The following is a 20,281-nucleotide window of genomic DNA, read 5'->3' on the forward strand; positions in this document are numbered from 1 at the left end:
CCTTAATGCGCGTCACCCATTTAGCCCATCCTCTCACCCATCTCTCCTCCAGTGACCCACAGTCTGTTCTCTACAGTTGAGTATCTTATAGTTTGCCTCCCTCTCTGTTTTTATCTTATTTTATTTTTCCTTCCCTTCCTGTACGTTCATCTGTTTTGTTTCTTAAATTCCACATATGAGTGAAATCATATGGTATTTATCCTCTTCTGACTGATTCGTTTCACTTAGCATAATACTTTCTAGTTCCATCCATGTTGTTGCAAATAGCAAGATTTCATTCTTTTTGATCACCAAGTAATATTCCATTGTATATATATACCACTTCTTCTTTATCCATTCGTCAGTTGATGGACATTTGGTCTCTTTCCATAACTTGGCTTTTGTTGGTAGTGCTACTATAAACACTGGGGCGCATGTACCCCTTTGAATCAGCATTTTTGAATCCTTCGGATAAATACCTAGTAGGGCAATTGCTAGATCATAGGGCTGTTCTATTTTTAACTTCTTGAGGAACCTCCAAACTGTTCTCTGTCTTTTATGCTGAAATGAATGGATAACAGCACAAATATTATTTCACTCATATGTGAATTTAAGAAACAAAACAAATGAACATGAGGGGAAAAAGAGAGAGGAAAATGAAGAAACAGACTCTTAATTATAGAGGAAAAATTGATGATTACCAGAGGGGAGGTGGATGGGGGAGGGGTTAAATAGGTGATGGTATTAAGGAGGGCACTTATGATGAGCACGAGTTGTGGTATGTAAGTGTTAAATCACTAAATTCTACACCTGAAACTAATATTATACTATAATTAACTAACTGGAATATATTTATTTTAGAGAGGGGGAAGGGCAGAGGGAGAGAATCTTAGGCAGACTCTGCACTGAGTGCTGAGCCCAACATGGGGCTCAATCTCATGACCCTGAGATCATGACCTAAGCCAAAGCCAAGAGTTGGTTGCCCAACTGACTAAGCCACCCAGGCACCCCAACTAACTGGAATTTAAATAAAAACTTTAAAAAAAATAAATTAAAAGAAAACCATACCAGACCCGTTATAATCAAGCTGTCTAAAGTCAAACACAAAGAGAATATTGAAAGCAGCAAGAGAACACAATTTGTCACATACAAGGAAACTTCCATAAGATTTTCAGTGGATTTTTTAGTAGAAACTTTGTATTCCAGAAAGGAATGGGATGACATATTTAAAATCTGAAAGTAAAAACTAACAACCAAGAATACTATATTTGGCAAAAATCTTTCAAAAATGAAGAAGAAATTAAGATTTCCCAGATAAAAACTGAGGAAGTCCATTACCACTAGACCTGTTCTACAAGAAATGGTAAAGAGAGTCCTTTATGTTGAAATGAATGGGCAAAACCATAGAAAAATATAAAGTTCTTCCATAAAAGTAAATACATGGACAAATACAGTAACCTGTACTATTATAGTTTTGGTGCATAGAATTTAAATTAAAAAATTAAAAATAATAAATCTGTGTTAAAGGGTATAAAATATATAGATGTAATTTGGGACCATAACAAAGTGTTGGGGGGGTCTATAAAAGCACTAGAGGTTTTGTATGTGAATAAAGTTAAGGTGTTATTCATTTACAATAAAATGCTAGAACCTTAAGATGCTTTATGTAATTACACTGTAACCACAGAGAAAATATCTATAGAGTATATCCAAAAGGAAATGAGAAGGGACTCATGCATAGTACTACCAAAAAAAAAAAGAAAGAAGAAAGAAAGAAAGATAGAGAGAGAGAGAGAGAGAAAGAGAAAGAAACACAGTAATGCAGTAAGAGAGGAAAGGAGAAACCAAAAAAGCCACAAGACATGAAGAAAACATTTTTTAATGGCAATTAAGTCCTTCCTTATCAGTAATTACTTTAAATGAAAGTGGATTAAACTCCCCATGGAAAGACATAGATTGGCCAAATGCATGAAAAAACAGGATCCAACAATATGCTACCTACAAGAGACTTATGTTAGGTCTAAGGACACACATAGGCTGAACATGATAGGTTGGGGAAATATTTCATACAAATGGTAATGAACAGAGAACAGGCATTGTTATACCAATATTAGACAAACTGGATTTAAATCAAAATTGTCAGGCACCTGGATGGCTCAGTCGATTAAATCGGTTAATCAGAAGTCATCTGACTCTTGATTTCGGCTCAGGTCATGATCTCAGGCTTGTGAGATTGAGCCCCACATCAGGCTCCATGCTGGTATGGAGCCTGCTTAAGATTCTCTCTCCCTTTCCCTCTGCCCCGCCCGCACCCCCCTCCATACTCACACACTCTCTCTAAATAAAAAAAAAAAAAACTGTCATAAGAGACAAAGAGTGGCATTACATAATGATAAAAAGATCAATTTGCTGAGAAGATATAGTAATTATAAATATTTATGCACCAACTCTCAAAACTCCTGAGTATATGAAGAATACTAACGGAATTGAAGGAAGAAACATATAACAACACAATAATACTAAGGACTTCAAGGTTTCATTCCAATAATTGATAGAACAACCAGACAGAAGATCAACAAGGAAATAGAGGACTTGAACAATACTATAGACCAATTGGACCTAACAGATATATAGAGACCATTCTACCCAACAATAACAAAATATACAATCTTCTCAAGTGCACATGGAATATTCTTCAGGATAGACATATTTTAGGCCACAAAAACAAATCTTAAAAAATTCTTGAAGATTGAAATCATAGTGCCTTTTTTGATCACAGTGGAATGAAACTAGAAATTAGTAGCACAAAGAAAACTAGAAAATCCACAAATATGTGAAAATTAAGCAGTACACTCTTAAATAACCAATGGGTCAAAGAAGAAATCACAGGAGAAATTGAAAAATATTTAAAACAAATGAAAATGGAAATATACAAAAAACTATGGGATGCAGCAAAAACATTGCTAAGAGGGAGGTTTAGAGCTGTAAATGCATACAAAACAAATATCTTGGGTAAGTCACAGGAAGAAAAGACAAAACATAAGGAATATAATCAATGATATTGTAATAGGGATGATGGGGACAAATGGTAGCTACACTTGCAGTGAAACAGCATAATGTATAAACTTGACAAATCACTAAGTTATACACCTGAAACTAATGTAACATCTCATGTCAATTATACTCAAATTGAAAAATAATAATAAAAATTAAAAATATCTCAAATCAACAACATAACAAAGAAGAACAGACTGAACCCCAAACTAACAGAAGAAAGGAAATAATAAAGATTAGAGTCAAGGTAAATGAAATAGGAAACAGACAAGCAATAGGAAAAAATCAATGAAACTGAGAGCATTTTTTAAAAGGTAAAGTTGGCAAACTCTTAGCTAGAATAACTAAGAAAAAAGAGAGAAGACTCACATAACTAAAACCAGGAATGAAAGAGGGGACATTGCAATTGATACAACAAAAATAAAAAAGGATTATAAAAGAATACTGTGGATAGTTGTATGCCAACAAATTAGATAACCCAGAAGAAATGTATAAATTCCAAAAACACACAACCTACCAAGACTGAATCATGAAGAAATAGAAAATATGAACAGAATAGCTAGGAAGACACTTGCTTGGATAGCTAAGACCCTACTACTGTAACCAAGAGTGCTTATAAAATCAACCGTCCTACTTCAGAACTTCCATTCTTTCCCAAATGTATAAGACTGATCTAAGTAGCAGGAGACCAACCAATTGTAAATGGTTTACTATGTTCAATTCACTTCATAATAACATCTTACATTTAGAACATGTTCTGAAGAGCAGGGTATTTTTTCTTTCAAATACATTTTAGCTTTTTTTTTCTTGAAATTTACTGTGATTTTCACATCCTGTCTGTTCCATTCATGCAGTCACTGATTAAAAACCAACCAAAGCCCTCAACATTAATCCAGGGCATTCTTGGTGCAGATGGTAGGTAGGGGCACTAGTGAGAGTTTGACTGGTTTGTGAGGAAATCTGGAGGAAAAAAGCTAACTCTCAGTCTTAGATGGTGAATTTAAAAGTGCCTGAGCCCTATCAGTGACCACAAATCAAAAGGACAGTGGTTGACTTAGGCTACTTCGGAAGTGTGTATAAATTCATTATTTGGTTAGAAGTACAATAATAACTTACAGAGAATTTCTTTGGAAATTCACTTACCATTCAATTTCTAGTACTATTGACCAACTCTAAGTTTAGCTGCTCAAAATGTTTCTTGTTAGGAAAGTCTTTTATCTTTTTATCTTGTTCTTCAGTGTAACTTTATAAGCCTAAACTTGAATCCATGAAGTTGGATTCATTCCACTGCCTGTGACATTCTGTGCACTATCTCATCTCTTATGCATGAAGCAGGTATCTCTGCTGACAACTTAAATTCAACCTGTTGCTTCTGTTCAGCAGTGGACAGTAAATACTTGTTGTATCTGCAGTTTATTTTCTTATCCTATATGTTACAAATTCTCAGTATGACTAACCTCACTACAGGCCTAGAGATTAAACTAAATGGAGATAGAAAATGGAGAATATAAACAGAAAAAAAGTGGTTAAAATACAAAAACAAAGAAATTCTTAAAACCAAGTACTCATGAGAAGCTAAAAGAAAGCATACTAAAATGATGAATGGAACTTTTTCTATGAAGCATAGCATTAATTCACATCAAGAGGAAGATCAGAAACTTCAAGGAGAGCAATGTTATATGGAGAATAGTGCCAGTTTTACTCAGTGCTGAAACCTTCCCTGACCCCTTGGGTAGATTTAATTGTTTCTTCTTCTGTAATACTGTAATATTGCTTTCATCACATCCCCATGCTGGGGGAACCTAAAATTTTCACTTTTTTAGCCTTCCCTACTACATATTGAGAGCCCTGATTCTCTTCTATAGCCCCAGTGCTGGGCACAGAACCTCGTATATAGTAGGTACACCATAAATATTCTGTGAAGTAATGAATGAATGGCAGGAAAAAGCAACATAAAAAGGTTTTTGAAATATGAGGTCATGGGGCGCCTGGGTGGCACAGCGGTTAAGTGTCTGCCTTCGGCTCAGGGCGTGATCCCGGCGTTGTGGGATCGAGCCCCACATCAGGCTCCTCTGCTATGAGCCTGCTTCTTCCTCTCCCACTTCCCCTGCTTGTGTTCCCTCTCTCGCTGGCTGTCTCTATCTCTGTCAAATAAATAAATAAAATCTTTAAAAAAAAAAAAAAGAAATATGAGGTCATAATCCACTAAGAACTTCAGAGATATTTCATGGCCCAAAGAGATAAATCAGCCATGCCTTACTACTTATTCATCCTGCTTCATTTCCTCATGTTTCCAAGCACCAATGCAGACAGTTGCTGTCTTCTTGGAACTTAGGTAATAGTAATGGTAATTATAATATCATTGTATAGTACTATTATAATAATGATGATAAATGCTAATTTTTGAGTGCCTACTGTATGCTGAGCACTGTGCTAGAAACTGCAAATATACAAAGTGGTAACCCAGATACAGCATCAACCCTCACAAAGTTTATATAACAGTTTGAAAGTCAAGCACACTGCAGATGTCCAAAATAGAATTCATATTCTCCACCCTTACTGCAAGCCTGCTCCGTCTATGTGTTACATGATTGTATGAGGTCTATAAGGTAAAATAAACCACTTACTCAGGAGTCCTGGTACTCAGAACAAAAATGAAAACAAAACCCCCATTATTTTACAGTCTCCTGGATCAATTTGTTTAGTCAGAGAACACTGAGATAGAAGACTTCTACTTCTGGTTAGCTGTGTAATGTTAAGTAAATGTTAAGTAAATTGACCTACCATCTTTGTAGTTTCCTCAACTGGATAATGTGGGGATTAACCTAGACGATATCTGTAAGGGTTCAGACAGCTTAAACATCCTGTGGTTCTATGAATTGGCAGTTGATATTGACCTTTAAAAGTGGAGAAAACCCAGTGACTATACCCTCGTTTTTTTGTAGATACAGAATTGTTCTGACATGGCAGGAAATATGCTGAAATTAGTACATATGGTTAGATCATAATCATGTAAATGTGTTCCATGAGATATACACAATTACTAACACTACAGCAGAACCTCATCTAGATTTCAGATTTTAAAAAAAGAGTGCCTCGTGTATGTCAGTTTCTTGATTCACAACTTCACCTACATGGTAATACATGTACTAGGTTTCTTTAAAATTCATCTGTGATCTTGTTCTGAGTTCCCCTATAACATTCTTATGCTATCACATTGCTAATATCCTTTGCTTCAACCAAATTAATCTAGTCATTGTTCTTGGAAGAAATCAGTGCAACACTCCTAAGCTGCTATTTATGCCGCTCCCTTTGCTTATTTAGCAAGATGTTAAATAGGACTTTACATATAATCTTGTAATTTTTAAAACTGAAGATAGTGGATATCAAGTACCTATATATTGTAAAAAGAGTTGATGAACATGCCCTTATAGAACATTTGAGAGCTGGATATACTGCTCCTTAATTTTTATACCATCACCCACCTCCATAGTGTATAAAAGAAGTCAAGACATTCAAAATAAATTATTCATGTAATGAAACAATTATTTCTTTGAAGATGGTTGTATGTGTAGTAGTAGGGAGTACTGTAACATTTCAGTACCCTTTGCCATAACCCATCTCCAGCCAAATGAAAAGGCCCAGCAAGCTCTGAATGATGTCATATGGCCAAAGTGGTATTAAAATTTTTATTGTAACTTAACCCATGTTCCTTGGAATTTGGGGGAACACAGGGACTAGTGCCTAATTCTTCCCTGGCAAAGTTTAAAGCCTGCTCCTGAGAACTTTAGTAGAAAGAGCTCCCCTGAAAGCTAGTTGCACTCTCACCAAATTAAGACTTTCTTTGTCTAATGGGCCACGTAGACACTGTGAGCAGTAGAGAGGCTAAAATAATCTTGGCAGGAGAGGCTAGAATAATCTTGATAGGAGGGCTGTTTTCACCAGCACAAATTGGGGTTGGGGAGTAGGAAGTAACAGTTGCAATGGAATGAGTGATGATGGAGTTTTTATTTTGATTGTACTGGACATTTAAATACCATCAAATGACGCTATTCTAAATAAACATACATGGCTGGAAAAAATATGGAATCCTCCATGATATTAAGAGGGCATTGAAGGAAGATCTTACAGAGTTCATTTGAAAAAATGCAGTAATAAAGTTTGTTGTTTGTATCCCCACCATGTTCAGCCCATAACATAAATGGGTTACATATGGAAGGTCCTCCTGACTCCTTTTCTATTCTAAGCTTTTCTTTCTTTCAGGAAGCTTCTCCTGACCCCAGTCCTTGAAAATTTCCTTAGAATTCTTACTGTGTCAAATTATGTATACCATTCACATGACTCTTTGTCTATGCTGCCTGCTATGTTTTATTATTTACATGCTAGCATCCATACTCTGTTTCCTCAACTGAGTGATAAGGCCAAATGAAGGGAAAAGGAACTACCATTTCTTAAGCACCTATTCTGTGCCAGGAACTTCATCTACTTTACCTTATCTAATTTTCACAGTAACCCCTAGCAGTGGGCATTATCTTCACTTGTTACAGTTCAGTGAATTCATATAATTTGGTTATTGAACCATCTGTACTTTCAAATAAACCTCAAGTCAATTTTCCTGAATTTTTCAGGTTGAACAATGTATTATCTGAAACATAACAAAATAAAAATTATTTTGAAAAACCCAATGTATTATCTGAGTAGCTTATCTGTATCCTTTTCAAGAAATATACTTTTTTTCTTGTAATGGCTCTAACTTCCAAAACAGTTAAGTTTTAGAGATGATGGGAATCATTCTTGCATTGCTTCAGTTTTTTTTAATTGAAGCATAGTTGACATGTTACATTAGTTTCAGGTGTAGAACATAGTGATTCAACAAGTCTGTACATTATGCTATGTTCTCCACAAGTGTAACTACCATCTGTCACCATACAATGCTATTACATACCATTGTGTATTGATCCAGTTTTTAATAAGAATGGTTTTATATTACAGCATTTAAGTTATAACATTTACTCCATATGTAAGTTTTAGGTATATGTATTTTATCATTTTAATCTAAGAATATTTATTTTTAGTTAACTATGATATTATATGGGGGATAAAAATTCCTTTTACATATGCCTAATTGGGATCTATCAAGATGATATGGTTTTGATCTTTGTTCACTTGATATGACAAACAGAAGTTTCATGAATAAAAAATATATACCTCTCTGAAATAAATCCTACTGGCTCTTCTACTATAGCTGTGTGTTTGAATTGGTAGTATTTTATTCACTATGTGTATTTTGGGGTGCATAGGTAAGATTAAAGCAAAAAATATAATTTTGTATTGTGTTTCAAGGACATATTATTTTTCTAAAATGAACTGAAGAGTCACTTATATTCTTTTGTGTTCTATAATAGCATAAATTGATGATAATTAACTCTTCCATAATAATTTAGAAGAAATCACCTCTTACAAAATCTCAGAGTGGGTATCGTTTTTTAATGCAGTCCTTTTCCTTAAGTTTTTTATTTCTGAATACATTTGTATAACTGATTTTTTCTAAAATCATCCATTTCATCAAGACTTTCAACTTTATTAGTATAAAGTTGTGCATAACTACTTATAATTGTATGACCTCTATTATTTGTGGTTACATTTCTTTTGACACCTAAAAATATTTTATATATACATTTTCTCTCCTTTTTCTCTTGGTCAAGCTTGCCAGAAGTTGCTCTTTTTATTGATATTTTCACCTATCCTATGCTTTTTTGTTTTCAAATTCATTAACTTTCTATTTTATCTTTATTAATTCATCCTTCCTGCAACATTTGGTGCTTGTCTTTTATTGTTGCTTTAAATGCTTAGACCATGTAGCTCATTTTTAAAATTTTCTGTAATAATGAAATCAGTTGACACTAATTATGTTTTACGGAACACTGTGAGTATTTATGGTTTGGCCAGTCATGTTTCAGTGAATACCACTTTAGGCACTTCTTAAAGGTTTGATGTGTAGTTTTCTCCCTGGATTTACTTTTAGAATCCTCCCTAATTAAAGTTATGATTTCCTCTTTGACTTAAGAAATAGTTTTGTAAAAATTTTTAAATCTAAATGCTTAAGGTCCAAAATTTTGGCCTTTCCTATTTCCAAATTGTAGAATTTATGAAGTTTCTGTATGGCATAATGCATAACAGTTCATTAAACTAATGTTTGTATACTAGAAAAGAATTTTACAATTAGATGGATAAATGGATAGATACATACATAAAACTTCCCATTAGCTGAATTATTTACACTCAATTCATCCATATCATTTGTATTTATCAATTTGACTTATCAAAGACAAAGCAAGTTGTGTAACACAGTCCAAGTATGATGGTATTTTATCGGTTTTTACTATCCATAAAAACTATTATTTTATATTTTGATGTAATATTGATTACATAAATGATTAGTATTGGTACACCTTCATTGTTCTGTGTGACTTTTAAATATAAAACATAATCTTATACCCATTGAATGCTTTTAAGTTTGTATTCACCTTTATCTCTCAGTAATATTAAAATATCTGCTTTCATTATGTTATGACTTCCATTATATTTTTGCCTAGTTATTTGTTTTTATCCTTTCTATGAAATCTGTGTTTTATGTGCTTCTTACTGTATTAGTCCATATAGGCTATTTTTTACAAAACTCAAAAATCTTTTTGTTAACAATAATACCTCATTTCTAACACAGTCCCTTGACCAGAACTACTATTCACAAGGTCTCATTTAGATGCAAGAGAAGAAGCTGAGGAATGTAGTTTTCCTGTGTTGCCAGGCAAATAGCATTGTTTCTGCCATAGTCTGTCCTTCTGGTTGCCAAATATCCATTTCACTCTCCTTCCCATAAAATTAAAAATGTTCATCTACTGCCTAATGAAGAAAAACCAAAGTCCCATCTGTGTAACGAATCCAGCTTAAATTTCAGAATCTCCAGGCTATGCCCAGTATTCTCCCTTAGGACTAGATGTGATTGTTTTCAGTTTGGTGACCTATGAACTAAAGAAGACAAGTTATCTGGCCACCACCACACATATCAAAAATAAAGTAGTGGAGCAAGTAAAAGGATATTAGAGGAAAGAAGGAAGGAAGCAACCCAGCAAAGGAAGGAAGGACTTTCCATTGACGAAAAGGAATAAAGGAATACATACCCATCAGTCACTAGTACCTAGCAAGGTTGAAATCCTGAAAATCAGGCATTATGAAGGCCCCCTAACCTGTGGAGGTAAGAAGTCTTGATTAAGGCCCAATTCTACTACTCACTGAGAGGGAATTCTTGTTGATTATTGCTGAGGCTGGGCTCTATCTTCTAGGAAGTTCTTTTACATTATCCTCCTTGGTCACATCTGAAATACATGGGAATGTGTCCTGTGGCTCCACAGCTGTCTTAACTTGCTATAGTTCTTGAAAGATGAGACTGCAAGTTCTTCTAACTTTCCAATTATCAGAGACTGAAGGATTTTGATCTATTTGCTTCAAGTCTGTTCCATGTACCAGTAACCATACGAACAAGCATTTCCTACATATAATTCTCAACTCTGATTTATTTTGCATCCTTACACAAATAATATACACACACTCATCAAAACACTACATCAAAAACTAATGAAGTACTGTATGGTGACTAACATAATAAAAAAAATAGTAGCTATCTTAAGGCTATTTGTAAAAATGAGTGGGAACCATACCTTTAATTTCATCATTGTCCTGGATCACTTTATTCAGCTGAGAAGTATCACTGAAATCTTATCCCTTCAACATTTTTTTTCATTCCCAATTCTCTTCCTAGTCAGCTTGCAAACTGACTGTATTCCGAGTTCATCTCTTTGGTATATTATCTTGCCAGATATTTGCGGGCAATACCCAGCAGCACACACTACAAAGTTTTTCAACCTTTTTCTCTAGGATTGCTGGCTAAGTATACATCTGATTATACCTCCAAGTTACTGAAGGTAATGACTTATTAAAAGATTTACACTGCATACAATACATTGTCATCTTTCTAGCCTCTTTTATCTGTTACCTTGCTTCCTGGCACCCAAACACGTATTTTAGGTTTTTGTTACAGCTGCACACCAAGACATCAATTTATGTATTAGTAAGTTAGGTTCGTACAATGGTAATAAGTGTCACATACTTCTTGCTCCTGAAAATTCCAATGCAAATGATCCTGACTGAGTGGTTCTCCTTTGGGTACAGATTCAGGGATCTAGGCTCCTTGAATTGGTTCACGCTCTAAAATGAAACTATTCTTATATTTTTCCTTAGAATAAATTCATTTTGATGCTTCTGTCATCCTGTTTGATGTTTTATGTTTTTTAAAAGATTTATTTATTTATTTGAGAGAGAAAGGGAGAGAAAGAGGGTGCACGAGGGGGAGGGGCAGCGGGAGACAGAATCTGAAGGAGACTCCACACTGAGCGTGGCGTCAGGGCCCATCACCAGGATGGATCTCCTGACCCTGAGATCAGGACCTGAGCCCAAACCAAGAGTCAGATGGTTAGCTGACTGTGCCACCCAGGCACCCCTTGATGCTTTATATATTTTTATAACTTGTTTGTCATTGACATATTTTCCTGTTTTATTAAATAAAATACCTTTCTCAGTTTATTTGGAAGGTATACATACACCCTGTTTTCATTCAGGAGGTTACGTTAATATTGAAATACATATTTGAACTTAATTATAATTATTTAACAATGAAGCCGTGTCTCTCATATCCTATCTGATGAGAGATTTATTCCTTGGCAACTTCTATTTATTCCCTATGAGATTTTATATTCAGATTATTACTTATTGTCACAGAAGTATCTTATAAAATATATCATCTTTTAAGAGGTGTTTTTAGCATAGCTTTAGATTTTATTACCAAACTTAAATTATTTAGACTTAAGTCTATATCTTAACTGGCTTTAGTGCTCACAGCAAGTCTTTTCCTATAAACAACTCATCTCGAGTTCTTTGCTTTGATTATTTCCAGAGGAAACTGGAGCAAATCTTCAAGTTCTAGCAATTTGAGAGGAGGAGTATACTTCTGGGAATTATGTAGGTGGCATTCTTTCTGCACCCTTGGATATCTGAGAAAGTGTTGTTGTTGCTAAGTTCCCATAAGTGCCACCTTGACTATGTATATAATTTCTCATTCATAAAATCTTTTCTCTCAGCCTTCTGTAGAACTAGTTCCTCTAGTGTTTAAAACAATGCAGAAAAGAAAAAGAAGAAAAAGCAACTGAATTTGATCATTTACCATCAAATTGTTCTTTCTACTAAGTTGCTTATAAGGACAAAGAAAAACTTTGAAATGAAAGGATTTTTCCAAAATAAATCAAAATCTTGGTTATTTTTCATTATTTGCCATTGCATGGTACACGGTTTTATTAATGATAATTGGGTCTTTTTCACCTCAAGATTTCCTTTCATACTTTTTTGATCATTAATTTCATTAATAATTTTAATATTTGTTCTTCCTTCTGGAATTCAGATTATGTATAATTTAGATTTCCATAATCTATTCTCTGTGTCTCTTAGAGGTTATTTTATTATTTTAATGTCTTCATTCTTTTCTTCAGGGTTCTGGTAAAATATAATAAATTTGTATTTTACTTCAGTGATTTGATTATGCATCAATCTGGTTTATGCTTCCCTCGTGGTATATTTTTATTTGACAATTGTGAATTTTCATTTCTGGAAAATTGTTCGTAATTTCACATTTTCCCCTTATGGTTGGTTATTCTTAGTTCATAAATGCCGTGTACTCTGAAATGTTATTAAGAACACAAAACCTATTTTTACTTTGGATCTTTATTACTTCAAATATTCTACTTATAAAAATTATAGAACATTACAGAAAAAGTCCTTAGACATGTTCCTATCGCTACCATAAATTTTTGTGTGTATCTTACCAGTCATAATTTTTACTACATATAGAGCTGTATATTATATCTTATAAAAGTTACATGAATGCTTTAATTTTTATATTATTGTATACTTGATTTTCTCTATCTACAGTCTGTTTATGAAAACTATGTTGTTATATATTGTTCATTCATATTTAATTCTACAGTCTCCCATTGTAAGAATGTACCATAATATATTTGTCCTTTTGTCTGTTGTTGGGCATGTAATGCCACTTCATGCTATTATAATTATTCAGTGAGCATTCTTTTTTTTTTTTTTTTAACTTTTGTTCTCTTTAACCAACACCTATTAATGCTACTATGGACAACAGCCTCTGCTAGATACTCTACTTATACAAGGATATCTCATTTTTTTCAAGTTTTTAATCACCCAGTGCTCGTCACAACAAGTGCATTCCTTAATCCCCATTGCCTATTTCACCCATCCCTCACCCACCTCCCCTCTGGTAACCATCAGTTTGTTTTCTAGAGTTAAGAGTCTGTTTATTGGTTTGTCTCTCTCTTTTCTTCCCATTGCTCATTTGTTTTGTTTCTTAAATTCCACATATGAGTGAAATCCTATGGTATTTGTCTTTCTCTGACTCACTTGTTTCACTTAGCATTATTCTCTTTTGCTCCGTCCATGTTGCTGCAAATGGCAAAATTTTATTCTTTTTTATGGCTGAATAATATTCCATTTATATAGCCATATCCATCCCACATCTTCTTTATCCATTCATCAATCGATGGGTACTTGAGCTGCTTCCATAATTTGGCATTGTAGATAATGCCGCTATCAACATAGGGGTGCAAGTATCCCTTTGAATTAGTATTTTTGTATTCTCTAGGTAAATACCCAGCAGGGTGATTGCTGGATTGGATTGCTGGATTGTCGGATAGTTCTATTTGTAACTTTTTGAGGAAACTCCATAGTGTTTTCCACAGTGGCTGCACCAGTATGCATTCCCACCAATTGTGCAAGAGGGTTCCTTTTTTTCTATATCCTTGCCCAAACTTGATGTTTCATGTGTTGCTGATTTTAGCCATTCTGACTCGTGCAAGGTGATACTACATTGTAGTTTTCATTTGCATTTACCTGATGGTAAGTGATGATGAGCATCTTTTCATGTGGCCATTGGCCATCTATTTGTCTTCTTTGGAAAAATGTCTGTTCATGTCTTCTGCACATTTCTTGAATAGATTATTTGTTCTCTGGGTGTTGAGCTTGATAAGTTTTTTATAGATTTTGGATACTAACCCTTTATCCAATGTCATTTGTAAATATCTTCTCCCATTCTATACATTGTCTTTTAGTTTTGTCGTCTGTTTCCTTTCCTATGCAGAAGCTTTTTATTTTGATGTAGTCCCAATAGTTTATTTTTGCTTTTGTTTTCCTTGCCTCAAGGGACCTATATAGAAAATAGCTGTTGTGGCTGATGTCAAAGAGGTTACTGCCTGTGTTTTCCTCTAGGATTTTAATGGTTTCCTGTCCCACATTAAGGTCCTTCATCCATTTTGAATTTATTTTTGTGTATGGTGTAAGAAAGTGGTCTGGTTTCATTCTTTTGCATGTCACTGTCCAGTTTGCCCAACACCATTTATTATGGAGACCATCTTTTTCCCGTTGGATATTCTTTCCTGCTTTGTCAAAGGTTGACTGAAAAATAAAATTAATTGACTACATAATTGCGGGCTCATTTCTGGTTTTTCAAGGCTGTTCTATTGATCTATGTGTATATTTTTATGCCAGTACCATACTGTTTTGATTACTATAGCTTTGTAATAAAACTTGAAGTCCAGAATTGTGATGCCTCCAGCTTTGCTTTTCTTTTTCAAGATTGCTTTGGCTATTCAGGGTCTTTTATGGTCCCATAAACATTTTAGGATTGTTTGTTCTAGTTCTGTGACAAATGCCGTTGGTATTTTGATGGCGATTGTATTAAATGTGTAGATTGTTTTGGGTACTACAGACATGTTAAAAATATTTGTTCTTCCAATCCATGAGCATGGAATGTCTTTCCATTTCTTTGTGTCATCTTCAATTTCTTTCATTGGTATTTTATAGTTTTCAGAGTACAGGTCTTTTACCTCTTTTATTAAGTTTATTCCTAGGTATATTATTGTTTTTGGTGCAATTGTAAATGGGATTATTTTCTTAATGTCACTTTCTGCTGCTTCATTATTGTTGTGTAGAAATGCAACAGATTGCTGTACATTAATTTTGTATCCTGTGACATTATTGACTTCATTTATCAGTTCTAGCAGTTTTTTAGTGGAGTCTTTCTGGATTTCTATATAGAGTATCACGTCATCTGCAAATAGGGAAAATTTTACTTCTTCCTTACCAATTTGGATGCCCTTTATTTACTTCTGTTGTCAGATTGCTGTCGCTAGGAATTCTAGTACTACTACACTAGTACTAAATAGAAGTGAGAGTGGAAATCTTTGTCTTGTTCCTGACCTTAGGAGAAAGTCCCTCAGTTTTTCCCCATTAAAGATGATATTAGCTGTAGGTTTTTCCATATATAGCCTTTATTATGTTGAGGTATGTTCCCTCTAAACCTACTTTGCTAAGGGTTTTAATCATGAATGGATGTTGTACTTTGTCAAATGCTTTTTCTCCATCTATTGGAATGATCATATGGTTTTTATCCTTTCCTTTATTGATGTGATAAATCATGTTGATTGATTTGTGAATATCGAGCCACGCTTGCAGCCTAGGAATAAATCCCGCTTGATCGTGGTGAGTGATTTTTTTTAATGTATTGTTGAATTTGGTTTGCTAGTACTTTGTTGAGGATTTTTGCATCTATATTCACTAGAGATATTGTCCCCTGGTTCTCTTTTCTTAGTGGAGTCTTTATCTGGTTTTGATATGGGGGTAATGCTGGCCTTATAGAATGAATTTGACAGCTTTCCTTCCTTTTCAATTTTTTTAGAATTGTTTTGGAAGACTGGGTATTAACTCTTCTTTAATTTTTAATTTTTTTAAGATTTTATTTATTTGACAGAGAGAGACACAGCAAGAGAGGGAACACAAGCAGGGGGAGTGGGAGAGGAAGAAGCAGGCTTCCCACTGAGCAGGGAGCCCGATGTGGGGCTTGATCCCAGGACCCTGGGATCATGACCTGAGCCTAAAGCAAACACTTAACAACTGAGCCACCCAGGCGCCCCTTAACTCTTCTTTTAATGTTTGGTAGAATTCGCCTGTGAAGCCATCTTGCCCTGGACTTTGGTTTGTTTGGAGGTTTTGTTTTGTTTTGTTTTTTTCCCACAATACTAATTTTATTAGAAATATTCTTAATTACAGCATTGACAGCTACAGGATTGATTTTATTCTTCATTTTATTTGAAGCAACATTAGTCCCAACCCTAAGTATTATTACCTGCTGGGGAAATCAGACAGAACAATAAAATACAGTCATTTGTTTCTTATTTTATATACTAGAATCACTTCCACTTCTCATTGTACTAATTTTTATCAAAAATCTTATAGGTTCATTACATTTTCTAATAATTCAATACTGAACTCAAAAATTTCCAATTCTTGATCTAATAGTTCCCTATTACTGCCATGCATAAAAGCATTTCCAGTAAAATGGCTATACCTTTGATCACCAAAAACACATGTAGAAGCCCCCTGTGTACTACTCAAACTAGGCAGCTATGTCTTATCACAAATTATGACACTAAATCCCTTGACATATTACATGGTACATCATTTCTTCATACTCTCTTTATGAGGAAGAATCATCGCAAGCTCCAAACAAATTAAAAATCACTCATCACATATTCCTCCATGAGCCACATAGCACTATTCATTGTAGCCATTCTTTTTCGAACACCACAAGGTTATATAGAAGCTTCAGCTCCTGGGAGTTTTTTAATTACCAATTCTTTGCTGGTAATCATCTGTTCAAATTTTCTATTTCTTCCCATTTCATTTTTGATAGGTTATGTGTTTCTAGGAATTTATCCATTTGTTCTAAGTTGCCCAATTTGTTCACATATAGTTTTGGATAATAATCTCTTATACTTGTTTATATTTCTGTTGTGTTTGTTATTTCTCCTTTCCCACTTGTGATTTTATTAATTTGGATCCTTTCTCTTCTTTTCTTGATGATTCTGGCTTGAGATTTATCAATTTTACTGATATTTTCCCCAAAGAACCAGCTCCTGGTTTCATTGATCTGTTCTGTTGTTGTTGTTATTGTTGTTTTAGTTTCAATATCATTTGTTCTTGCTCTAATCTTTATTATTTCCTTCCTTCTGCTTGTTTTAGTTTTTGTTTGTTCTTTTTCTATTTCTTTTAGGTGTAAGGTTAGGTTGTTTAAGATATTTCTTGCTTCTTGAGGTAAGTGTGTATTGTTATGAAGTTCCTTCTTAAAACCCGTTTTTGCTGTATACCAAAGGTTTTGAACCATTGTTTTCATTTTTATTTGTTTCCATGTACTTTTGTATTTTTTCTTTTATTTCCTGGTTGATTCATTCATTGTTTAGTAGCCTATTATTTAACTTCCATGTATTTGTGGTCTTTCCAGATTTTTTCTTATGGTTGACTTCTAGTTTCATAGCATTTTGGTCAGAAAAGATGCATGGCATGATCTTTTAAAATTTGTTGAAGCTTGTTTGGTGGCCTAGTATGTGATCTGTTCTGGAAAATGTTCCATGTGCACTTGAAAAGAATGTGTATTCTGCTGTTTTAGGTTGTAATGTTCTGAATATATGTGTTAAATCCATTTGATCCAGCATGTCATTCAAAATCATTGTTTCCTCCTTGATTTTCTGCTTAGATGATCTGTCCATTGATGTGAATGCAGTGCTAAAGTCTGCTACTATTATTGTATTATTATTGATTAGTTCCTTTATGTTTGTTTTAACTGTTTTATGTATTTGGGTGTTCCCATGTTCGGTACATAAATATTTATAATTGTTATATCTTCTTTTTGGATTGTCCTCTTTATTATTATATAGTGTCCTTCTTTGTCTCTTGTTACAGTCTGTTTTAGTCTATTCTGTCCAATATAAATATTGCTTCTCTGGCTTTCTTTTGACATCCACTAGCAATGGATGCAATGTTTCTCCACCCTCACTTTCAATCTGCAGGTGTCTTTAGGTCTAAAATGACTCTCTTGTAGGCAGCATATACATGGGTTTTGTTTTTTTATCCAGTCTATCACTGTATGTATTTTGATTGGAGTATTTAGTTCACTTACATTCAAAGTAATTATTTTTGTTAAATTCAATTAGCCAACATACTCATATTCAATTAGCCATCATTAGTTTCAGATGTAGTATTCAATAATTCATCAGTTAGTAATTATTGATAAATATGTATCTACTGCCACTGTTTTACTTGTGGTTGTTTCTGAAGATTTTCTCTGATTCTTTCTTGTCTGTCTTTCATGATTTGCTGGTATTCTTTAGTGATTTATTTGGATTTGTTTCTCTTTATTGTTTGCATATTAGTGGTTTTTCCTTTGTGATTACCATTAGGTTTGTACATAAAATCTTCTGCACATAGCAGTCTATATTAAGTTGGTCATTTAAGTTTGAACCTATTCTTTACTTCTCTCCTCCCCCATATTTTAGGTATATGGTGTCATATTTTACATCCTTTTATTTTGTGAGTTCCTTGACTGACTTTTTACAGAAATATTCCATTTTTAGTGCTTTTGTGTTTCCTACCTTCATGCTGTCACTTTTGGTCTTTCCTTTCCACTCGAAGAGTCCCCTTTAAGATTTCTTGCAGGGCTGTTTTAGTGGTCATGAACTCCTTTAGTTTTTGTCTGTCTGGGAAACTCTGTCTCTCCTTCTATCCTGAATGATAGCCTTGCTGGATAGAGTATTCTTGGCTGCTCATTTTTCCCATTCAGCATTTTGAATATATCATGCCACTCCTTTCTGGCTTGGAAAATTTCTGTGGAAAGATCCACTGATAGCCTTATGGGGTTTCCTTTCTATGTACCTGACTTCTTTTATCTTGCTGCTTTTAATATTTTTTTTCTTTATCACTCTATTTTGCTATTTTAATTACTTGGTGTGGCTCTGCTTTTGTTGATTTTGTTGGGAGTTCTCTGTGCCTCCTGGATCAGGATATCTGTTTCCTTCTGCAGATTAGGGAAGTTTTCAGCTATTATTTCTTCAAGTAAATTCTCTGTCCCCTTTTCTCTCTCTTCTTCTGAGACTGCTATAATATGAGTGTTATTATGTTTGATGAAGTCACTGAGTTACCTAATTCTAATCTCATTTTGCATAATTCTTTTTTTCTCTCTTTTTCTCAACTTGATTACTTTCTATTACTCTGTCTTCTAGGTCATTAAGTCATTCCTGTGCTTTTTCCAGCCTACTGTTCATACCATCAAGTATGTTTCTTATTTATTGGACCCTTTATCTATGCTATGTTATTCCTTATCTTTTTTTTAATGGTCTCATGATGTCCTCCACTCTTTTCTTAACTCCATCGAATATCTTTATGATTATTGCTTTAAATTCCCCTTCAAGCATGTTACATATATCTGTTTTGTTAGATCTCCGGCCATGACCTTGTCATGTTCTTTCATTTGGGACAAATTCCTCTGTTTTCTCCTCTTATCTAAATCTCTGTGCCTGTTTCACTCTGTTAGGAAAGACAGCTACATCTCCTGTTCTTGAGGGTAGTATCTTTATGAAGAAGAGGTCCTGTGGTGCCCTGCTGTGTAGTGTTCCCTGTTCCCCAGGACCTGGCACTCAGGGAGGGTCTCCAATGTGCGCTGCATGTGCTCTGCTGTTGTGTCCTGGCCACTTAATCCATCAGGCCAGTCATCTGCAGAGTCTCTCTTTACCTGTTTAGGGCAGTGTTTGGTCCCTGGCCTGAATGTGGTAAGGTGTGCTCTGGTCTGTTTGTGGAATGAAACCTGTTGCCACCACCACCGGAATCAAGGCTTCACAAAACTCAAGCATTAAGAAACATGATGTTGGCAGGGGTTTGTGCCAGTCCTCTGGGGAAGCACAGATCTGGGACTGAGGCAAGTGTGATTGGGAAAGGCAGTTTCACAGGAGCTCGGGGAGTGGGGCTTGGCGTAAGCAAGTTAGATAGTGAGTATAGGCGCTGTGCTGGTTTCCACAGGTGGCTCTGTGTTTATGCTGAGGAGTAGAGGAAGGAAATGGCTCTTGCCAGTTCCTTGGTTCCCAGAGGGGTCTCTCATGAATGCTGACTCTCTGAGGCATGCTCTGAGATGAGCAGCTAACCTCCCCACTGTGTGCTCCAGGTGCTCTGCAGATCACTTTTTCCTTGCTGTATGTCTGTGGGCTGTTTGTCTGCCTTCTCTCCAAGAGCAGCA

At 34.7% G+C, this 20,281-nt stretch overlaps 1 long non-coding RNA gene across 1 annotated transcript in view; it reads right to left on the minus strand.

Moving 5' to 3' along the window:
* The window catches only part of LOC148106816 (uncharacterized), a 233,905-nt gene that overhangs the window by 59,426 nt on the left and 154,198 nt on the right, over positions 1-20,281 (minus strand). The gene's annotated exons all lie outside the window — the stretch shown is intronic.

Source organism: Ursus americanus, chromosome X (assembly GCF_024610735.1).
Source record: "Ursus americanus isolate L20-20 chromosome X, mUrsAme1.1.p, whole genome shotgun sequence".
In the NCBI taxonomy this organism is placed as follows: domain Eukaryota; kingdom Metazoa; phylum Chordata; class Mammalia; order Carnivora; family Ursidae; genus Ursus; species Ursus americanus.